This window comes from Leptidea sinapis, chromosome 40 (genome assembly GCF_905404315.1).
Source record: "Leptidea sinapis chromosome 40, ilLepSina1.1, whole genome shotgun sequence".
NCBI classification, from domain to species: domain Eukaryota; kingdom Metazoa; phylum Arthropoda; class Insecta; order Lepidoptera; family Pieridae; genus Leptidea; species Leptidea sinapis.
This window is the reverse complement of record NC_066304.1, coordinates 4457212-4466258: the sequence shown is the minus strand read 5'-3', so window position 1 is coordinate 4466258 and position 9047 is coordinate 4457212.

The following is a 9047-nucleotide window of genomic DNA, read 5'->3' as shown; positions in this document are numbered from 1 at the left end:
CTGTAGACACACGCATAGATACGGACGCGGTCGTCTAAATCTACGCGGAGCCAGAGAGTAGACAGGTCCCTACCCTCAAAATTGCCGAGACGGCGACAGCAGATATCCTCCCTAACGTACACACATACCCCGGCATGAGGCAAAAAGTTGTGCTCAATTTTGTACCCGGGGTACGTTAAATATGACGTATCGCTAGGTCGAGATATCTGCGTCTCCGTAAGGAAACACAAGGCCGGCTGCGCCGTCTCAAGGTGGTGGTGGACGGCGATTAAATTGGAGTGAATTCCCCTGATATTGCAAAAGTCCACGTTGAGCGTGGAGCGGGGTGCCGTGGTGTTACTGCCTCGTTTGTCCTCGGTCATGCGCGGTTCTGTGCCCACCCCAGAATACGAAGGGCGGCCCGAGCGAGAGTGCTCGGGGAGGGATTCTCCGGCTCTGGTAGAGCTGGTACCCTCCTGGGGTAATATCTTTTTACGGACCGCTCTCATAATTTGTGTGGGGGGGGGGGGAAGGGATGGCCTCCGGTCCTCGACACTAACCTATGCGAAACATAGCGGCACTAGGCCGCTACTTCACGCCGGTATTCTGTGCGAGTGTGGTAATTAACCCGGACGAGTCTGGCCCGATTGTGCTGACGTCATAAGACGGCAGCGTGACTCTCCCACTTCTAAAAAGCCCTTAGTCGCCTCTTACGACACCCACGGGCCTGGGACTCCCCTATTCTTTTTACGCCCCGGAGAAAGTACAGGGCAAAACCCTTTCCCTACTTGAATAGCAAGGGCATCCTGAACATGAGTGCAAGAAGACAACTTCACTATGCTTGTTTAACTCAAAAGGTTATTTGGAACAAGAAGCCTGAATATTTATTTGAAAAGCTCCGTTGGGTTAAAGATTTCAACGTACAACACAACTTGCGTGCTAACAGACAACTCGGGCTTATAATCCCTAAGCACAAAACAGCTCGGTTTAGGGGATCTTTCAGATTATCTGCAGCAAAAATATGGAATGACTTACCTCCTCCTCTAAAGAAACAAATGAGTATCGAGTCCTTTAAAAAAATACCGTTTTGCTCTACTAAAAAAGCAACTTGCTGCGGAGAAATTGAACCACTTCCACTGGAAATATCTTTCTCTAAAAGATTTTTTCTGTGTACGGACATAAACACATGCTCACACTCATGCACATACATGATACGTCATTTTACTGATTAGGTAACGTACTTTTTATATAAGTTTTTTGATATCTGTAATAGTTACGGAATAATAATTGCCTGGTCTTAACGATTACATCCTGTATATATGGTATGTATTAAATCGGGAGGTGTAAGTAGAGTTTCAGAGATTCAGGTTTTAGGTATTTTCATAACGATCGATTCAGAAAGCAGGTATCTCTTAAGATATTGAAACTGTTAGATAGTCTTTATTAACCGTTACTTATTCTTTTAATATAAGATATTAGAATTATTTATTCCCTTAAAGTGATTTTAAAAGAAAAAGAACGAGCGTACGGTTATCTTCAACGCCCACATTCTATTGCAACCCCAGAGAAAACGATATCAAAATGGCGCTTTGTCAAGAAGGTAAAACTAGGAACGCCACTGGAATCACTCCCAGTCTTTTAACGGTTTTTTTTAAAAGAAATATTTATAAGCTTTGCATAAAACCCTTGTTATATTAAAATATAATCAATAATGTTTGATTCTGTTCATTATTAATTATTACAATAATAAATTTAAAATTAGTCGAATTATCAGCTATAAATATAATTATGTAGTTTACATATTAATTATCATAGATTCTTAGACATTATGTTTCCAACTAGCTACTTAGGGGGCGTCCATAAATTATGTGAGATGTTTAGGGGGGGAGGGGTCGAGTCAAATCTCGTCTAATCTTATGTTGGAGAGAGGGGGGGTCTCGGCAATTATCACGCAATTATTTTTCTGAATGAAACAAAAAAAAATTATACTATTTTTGTCCATTTAATCCAGATTGTACATGCTTAAGCGTAATCGTAATACGATTAAGATCATTCACTAATTCGTTCGAAAGAAAATTTCGTTCATACTTCGACGTTATACATCTTTACAATAACAATCCAACGCGTTTATTTAAGAAACCCACATTTTGAATAATCTCACGTGAGATTGGGGGATAGGGGAGGGGGTTGAATAAAATCTCACGACATCTCACCATGGCGGGGTGACGGACAGACAATTCAAAAAAACACCTCACGTAATTTATAGACGCCCCCTTATAACAAATGTGAATGAATTATTTGATTTAAGTGGGTATTTAAGTGGGTTTATTTGAGTGAAGTATATATTATTATCAAACAGTATCAGACCCATTTCAATACGAAGAAATTGATGTTTCTTCACTTAGTCATTTATTTTTGTTAAAATACTCCAACCAGCCAGCATTACCTATAGAGGTTAGAACAACTCTAAATCTGATCAGAATCGGAGATGATGTTTGATCTCTTTTTCTCTTAAAAATACAAACCAATTGTCTCAATTAGCACCTCAGGTATTGACAACCTTACCACAACACTGTTTGCGGTTCCGCAGAGGTGCGGAGCAAAGTAGCGCATGCACAGTCACCTACCCGCACCCTCACCGCACTCAACGCTCTTCTGAACGCAAACCCTGAGTGTGACTTGTTCGCGGATGAATGGACGGGAATAATGTCAGGATGCCTGAAGTGCTGTGAGCGAAACGAAAGTCTGAATTAATAATGAATTGTCTGTAATTAGTGTAATTGGTGTTAACCGTTAGGTAAGTAAATAAATAAACACTACCTACTCTGAAGTATTAAGACTAGAAGTCTTAAAGTTCAAAAAATTTTTATAGACTAAAGAAACTTCAGAGAATAAGTAAGAGATATTGCGAATTTCTTTAAGCGAATTCTTACCCTTACTTTAGCAAACCAATGGCATCTCGATCGCTCAATACAAAGCTATAGCATATATTACGTTTCTTGAAAAACCCAAAAATTCTGAGTGGTACTGCAATTGCGCTCGTCACTTTGAGACATAAGATGTTATTGTTTAGTCTTTTCCTTGCCCAATAATTTCACTAACTACGGCGCCCTTCAGACCGAAACACAATAATACTTAAAAATTACTCCTTCAATTAGAAAAAGCACGTTTTGGTACCCATAATCTAGCCGGCATCTTGTGCAATGAAACCTCCCATTGGAAATGTGATGTTTTCCTTTTATTTTCTATACAGTAATTTCAAGTGGGTGCCAAGCTAAATTTCAAAATTATGACAATATACTTATATTAATTACGTAATGTTATTATCAATAGAATGTTGGTCTCAGGCAATATTTACCACCAACCTTAAAGTATTGTACAGAAAGTTTATTTTTGTAATTTTAAGTTAACTTATATGGCAAATGATAAACTAAAATCAAATCCACACAAATTAACATCATCTACGAGTTTTGCTACAGCCTTCTAGTAACACGAACAAGCTGACATTGTAATAGGGGACAATACTATTAATGTAAAGAAAGGGAATTAATTTATAGAACTACTGCTCTTTAAAGATCTACTAAACAAATTACAAGTCCAGGCTGTCAGCTCATCCCAACGCACTACATCATTCTCTCTTGCAATTATGACTGAAGAGAGCAAATCCGCTAACCAAACAAACATAGGACAGTAAGTGGCTATTATTGCAGATTAGCCTATCAGAGTACCAACTATTATTATTAGTACCTAGAGTACGGTCTCGTGGCAATTGTAATAAGCCTGAACTCTACAAGAATACATGCTTCTATTATAGAGTCTTTTTTTTCTTGACGTGCTTCTCCAAAGGTTTGCGGTCAGCTTTGGAAATTCAACTTTTTGGTCTTCGCAAGGCGAAATAGTTCTGCCTCACTCGCGATTCCTGTTCACTGTTGGATGTTGCGCAGCCAAGACTTTTTTCTGCAACCTACGTCTCTTCTTCCGGCAACTTTTCCCATAATGAGTTGAAGGAATTCGTACCTCTCGTGCCTAAGCACGTGCCCCAAATATGCGACACTACTCATCTTGATGGTTGAGGCATGAGTTCGCGTTTTTGATTGACGCGGCGAAGAGCTTCCACATTAGTGAACTTGTGAGTCCAACTAATGACCAACATATATCTATATGCCCACAATTCTAGAGCTTCTATTCGTTCCCTGAGGTCTTCTTTAGTAGTCCAAATGTAATAGCGCAGTAAACGAGTGCGCAAGAAAATCTTAAGACTGCGGTTGCAAAGTTCTATTATGTATAATGAAGTATGGATACAGATCTCCAAAGTCATTACTAGATAAGTTCAATGGCTATCTCTCGTTCCAGAGTTCGGCGAGTCGACATCTCCTGAGGAAGCTTCGAGTAGAGGCGAAACTCGTGTTGAAAGTGGTTAAGAAGATTAAGACTCGTGGTTAAAGACAAATCTTAGCGAAATTTGAAAAAAAAATCATTTGAAAATAAATGATAGTAAATTGTAAGACACTTTCTGAGACGCAGTCAAGCATCAAATATGATAATAGAAAATATTAAACATGAAATATCTTTAATTTTTATCGGTTAAAAAAAATGTTATTTCATTCCAATTTCCATTCCCCAACTGTACCCATCAATGTTTCCCCTTGCGCCGCGGGACCAATCTAAGACTGCTTTGAACGTTTGTGTACTTACGAGTAGGTACTTATTTAGATTGCTACTTTATTAGGATCTAACGGAAACGCTACGCTTTGTAAGTAGGTACTTACCTACACGACTCGCACGGAGAAGACGTGTTATTTGGCATAGTGAAAGAAGTGCAGCAAGCTTAAACATTATTGTAACATGCTGCATGTATTACGAATTAAATAATTCAACAATGATTGTTTACATTTCTAGTTACAATGCCAAATGAGGAGTGATAACATGAGAGAACCATAAAACAAAATTCACTACAAGCCTATTAACGCAGATACCAGTGGGAGGCTCCTCTGCACAGGATGCCGGCTAGATTATGGGTACCACAACGGCGCCTATTTCTACCATGAAGCAGTAATGAGTAAGCATTACTGTGTATCGGTCTCAAGGGCGCCGTAGCTAGTGAAATTACTGGACAAATGAGACTTAACATGTCTCAAGGTGACGAGCGCAATTGTAGTGCCGCTCAGACTTTTTGGGTTTTTCGAGAATTCTAAGCGGCACTGCATTGTAATGGGCAGGGCGTATCAATTACCATCAGCTCGTCTGGTCCCGTATTATGATAAAAAAAATCTTTAAACTGTTCTGTGTCTATTGTACTACATTGTACGTATGCGATCAAAGAGGTAATATTTTTACTATCTATAGCAGCCCCGGCTAACTTAAATCCCGCTAATTGTTTTTTTTAGAAGAGGAGGAAAAACGAGCGTACGGGTCACTTGATCATAAGTGATCACCGCCGCCCACATTCTCCTGCAATAATTGTAATAGTAAAAATAATAATAATTCCACATTCTTTCTTCTAGTGGTTTTACTTAGTTTAGTTAGTATGGTCCTACGAAATATTGTTCAATACACAATAACACTATGGACTGAATTTCTTGTCGATGTTACATATATATCAAAATGAAGGTATATAGGAGGATATCTTCAAGGGAAACTTTCCTTAAAACTTATAATAGGACAGAAATCAATGTTGCCAAATAAAAACAAAAATCTGAATAAGTATTTTAATTATTGAACCTACATATCCTTCTTCTACATTCCCTTTCTCAATAAGTTTAATTGAAGCACAAGATTTTTTTTAATGCGTTTATCTCTGGATTATCAAGTCATACTCGAATAATTATTTTTAACTCCATAGTAAAAAAAGCCAAGCGAAATTCATGAGCATTCTAGCATTAGAAGCTTAAAATATTCCTCATGCTAATGGATATACTTAAATATGGGCATTTGTAAAGTAATTCAGAAAAAAAGACTCGAACTATTTTAACGACGTGTGCTGGTCATCATAGAGATTTAGTTTCTGTGATCTGTGGTTGGTGTTAGGACTCTTTAGCAACTTACGTTCAGTTTTACTTTGATTAAAAACTTCAAAATCTAAAAGGCTAAGTGAATTTTACAATATAACATGACATACAGTAACATTGCATGCATACAGTAATATTATTAGCCTTAAGACGACACTAAATGCCAGCGACCTTGAGCGATATGAGTTCACGGCTGCCGGCCCTCCATCTATGTAACAAAGCCAATATTTTCAAAATTCTTGTGTGGAAAACAGTTTATATGCTTACAATCCTCATTATTCACTACTAATCTGAATAAACGAACCTACACAAAAAAGTACAAGCTATAAGAATAACTTTTCTGAGAGAAGTACCAAAAAAATGCGTCACGCCATGCCAAAAAACTTGTTTAACTTCAAAGAGAAGTGGTCGTTCAAAAAGGCTCGGCAGTGTTAACTATAACCAAACAGTAAGCATTAGCAACCTACAAATAAGACTTAAGGATATGTGTAACAGGATTAAGTAGTGTTCATAGCTCGAAATGCTATACTTTCACCACAAAACTTATCTAAAAACTCCATGTTTGCGTGTTTTCTGCTTACTCTTCGCCTTAAGTGTATTTTCATATACAAAAGCCTCTATAGGTATTTATTTTATGACGAGAAATAGCACGTGGGCACAGCTGGAATTATAATACAAGTCTTATACAGACATCTTGAGGGAATTAATTGTGATTACGAAACGATAAATCTTGTTATCGTATTACGTAGGTACCTGCTTATTGAATAATTGTGCGAATTTCTTAAAGAATAACAATCAAGAACTTGAGAATAAACTGAGGTACTTTTTGTATTATATTCAATTTAGTACCTAAGGATGACGGAGGATTACAGTAATTCTGATCAACGAGGATGTAAATACTAATAATTCTGATGAGTTTAATGGTCGAATAGAATGAGAAAGGAAAGAAGAATAGCAGGAACTACGGATTCGGCCCCCAGGAAATGTGAATATGTTCTGTTCTAGTATAATCAAATTCACACTCAAAATTTTTTGTTGAATCATCATAATCATCAGATGAGGAAAACGTCCACTGCTGGACAAAGGCCTCCCCCAAAAAATTCCACGACGATCGGTCCTGCGCTACCCTCGTCCAACGTATTCTGGCGATCTTGACCAGATCGTCGGTCCATCTTGTGGGGGGCCTACCAACATTTTTTGTTGAATCACTGCATATTATTAAGCACTTAAGAATATTTCATTCTTTGTTATGCAACTGAATTTAAAATATTATCTATAAGTGGTAAAAGGTTCGATTGGAAAAAAAGTTTTACGCATCTTATATGAAATAAGGACTTTTTTTTTTAATTTTATTCAATTTACTAACAAGATATCTGTGCCAATTTGTTTCATAACTTTTTGTCATCGTGACAGTCAGGTATCATGATCCCGTTGCTGTGGCAGAAATTTAAGGACATGTCACCGAAAAATCGCGACAATTTTTTTAGGGTGATTCGTTCTATATATAATGACTGTAAATAATATAACAAGGAAATACCACAAAGATTTGATATAAAGCAAAAAGTACAAGATGTGTTTGAAGTGGAGAAATACGTTTTTTTTTTATGGAATAGGAGGACAAACGAGCGTACGGGTCACCTGTTGTTAAGTGATCACCGCCGCCCACATTCTCTTGCAACACCAGAGGAATCACAAGAGCGTTGCCGGCCTTTAAAGTAGGTGTACGCGCTTTTTTTGAATGTACCAATGTCGTATCGTCCCGGAAACACCGCACAAGGAAGGTCATTCCACAGCGTTGTAGTACGCGGAAGAAAGCTCCTTGAAAACCGCACTGTGGAGGACCGCCACACATCCAGATGGTGGGGATGATATCCTAACTTGTGGCGTGTCGTGCGAAGGTGGGATTCGGCGGCAGGAATCAGGTTAAACAGCTCTTTAGAACACTCCCCGTGATAAATGCGGTAAAAGACACACAATGCCATAAAAACGTGTGTCTTATTGCCACCGACTGAAATATTTTCGAAGTTAGCTCTGTTCGGTTTAGCTTTATTTCATCAATATACTCAGCTAAGTGATTGGCAACAATCAGCCGCTCTCTGACAATATTGCACATTCGCTTCAAGTGCATTGGCATTGTCTATAATATCAACATGGAAGGCATTAGTTATCGCTGCAGCGATCCGAAAGTCTGTATATGGCTCATGGCAAGATTACATACAGTATTCCTGACGAAAATCTTTAAATCTCGTTTAATTCAATGATATTATAGTATTAAAAGAGGGTTTATCACTATTCAGTCATCTCTTTACCACAGCAACAGGAATCTTTATATTCGAATTGAAAATAGAGGCAGCAATAAGCTGTCATTTTTAGAATAAAATTGCTTCGAGCGAGACTAGTCGGTTCAGCTTCGGACTAGGGAGGAAGAATAGTAAGATAATAAGGTAGGTACTAAATAAACCCGCGCATGTTTTTTTTAAACATCTCTTCGTGTAAGTAAAATAAAATTATTCCTATGCCTGGGCAGCATTTGGTCCAGATCGGTCAATGTCTTTTGTACCCGCGGTATGTTAAATATGCTGAGTCGCTAGGTGAGATATTTGCGTCTCTGTAGGGAAAAACAACACGCGTTTAAATTGGAATGGATTCCCCTATTGTTGCATAAAAGGCATTTATTTTCTTAAAATTGATTTCTTTAGAATTCTTTTTGATGTCATTTCTAATATACTAGATACTACTACCGCAAAAGTCCACATTAATCGTGAAGGCGGGTGCTGTAGTGTTAATGCCTCGTTTATCTTCGGAAATGTACTCGTACGATTCGGTGGCCTCCTCAGAATACGACCAAAATTTGTCACTTTTTTATTTATTTTATGTCAATTACTATGCTTATTTGACAAAAAAATCAGCGCGCAGAGGTAATGGACCAAGAAGAAAAAGAAAAAAAAATTGCATAGGTGATCACTTAACACCAGGTGACCCGTACGCTCGTTTGTCCTCCTATTCCATAAAAAAAAACGTATTTTTACACAAATTATCTTGCCCCAAATTAGGCATATA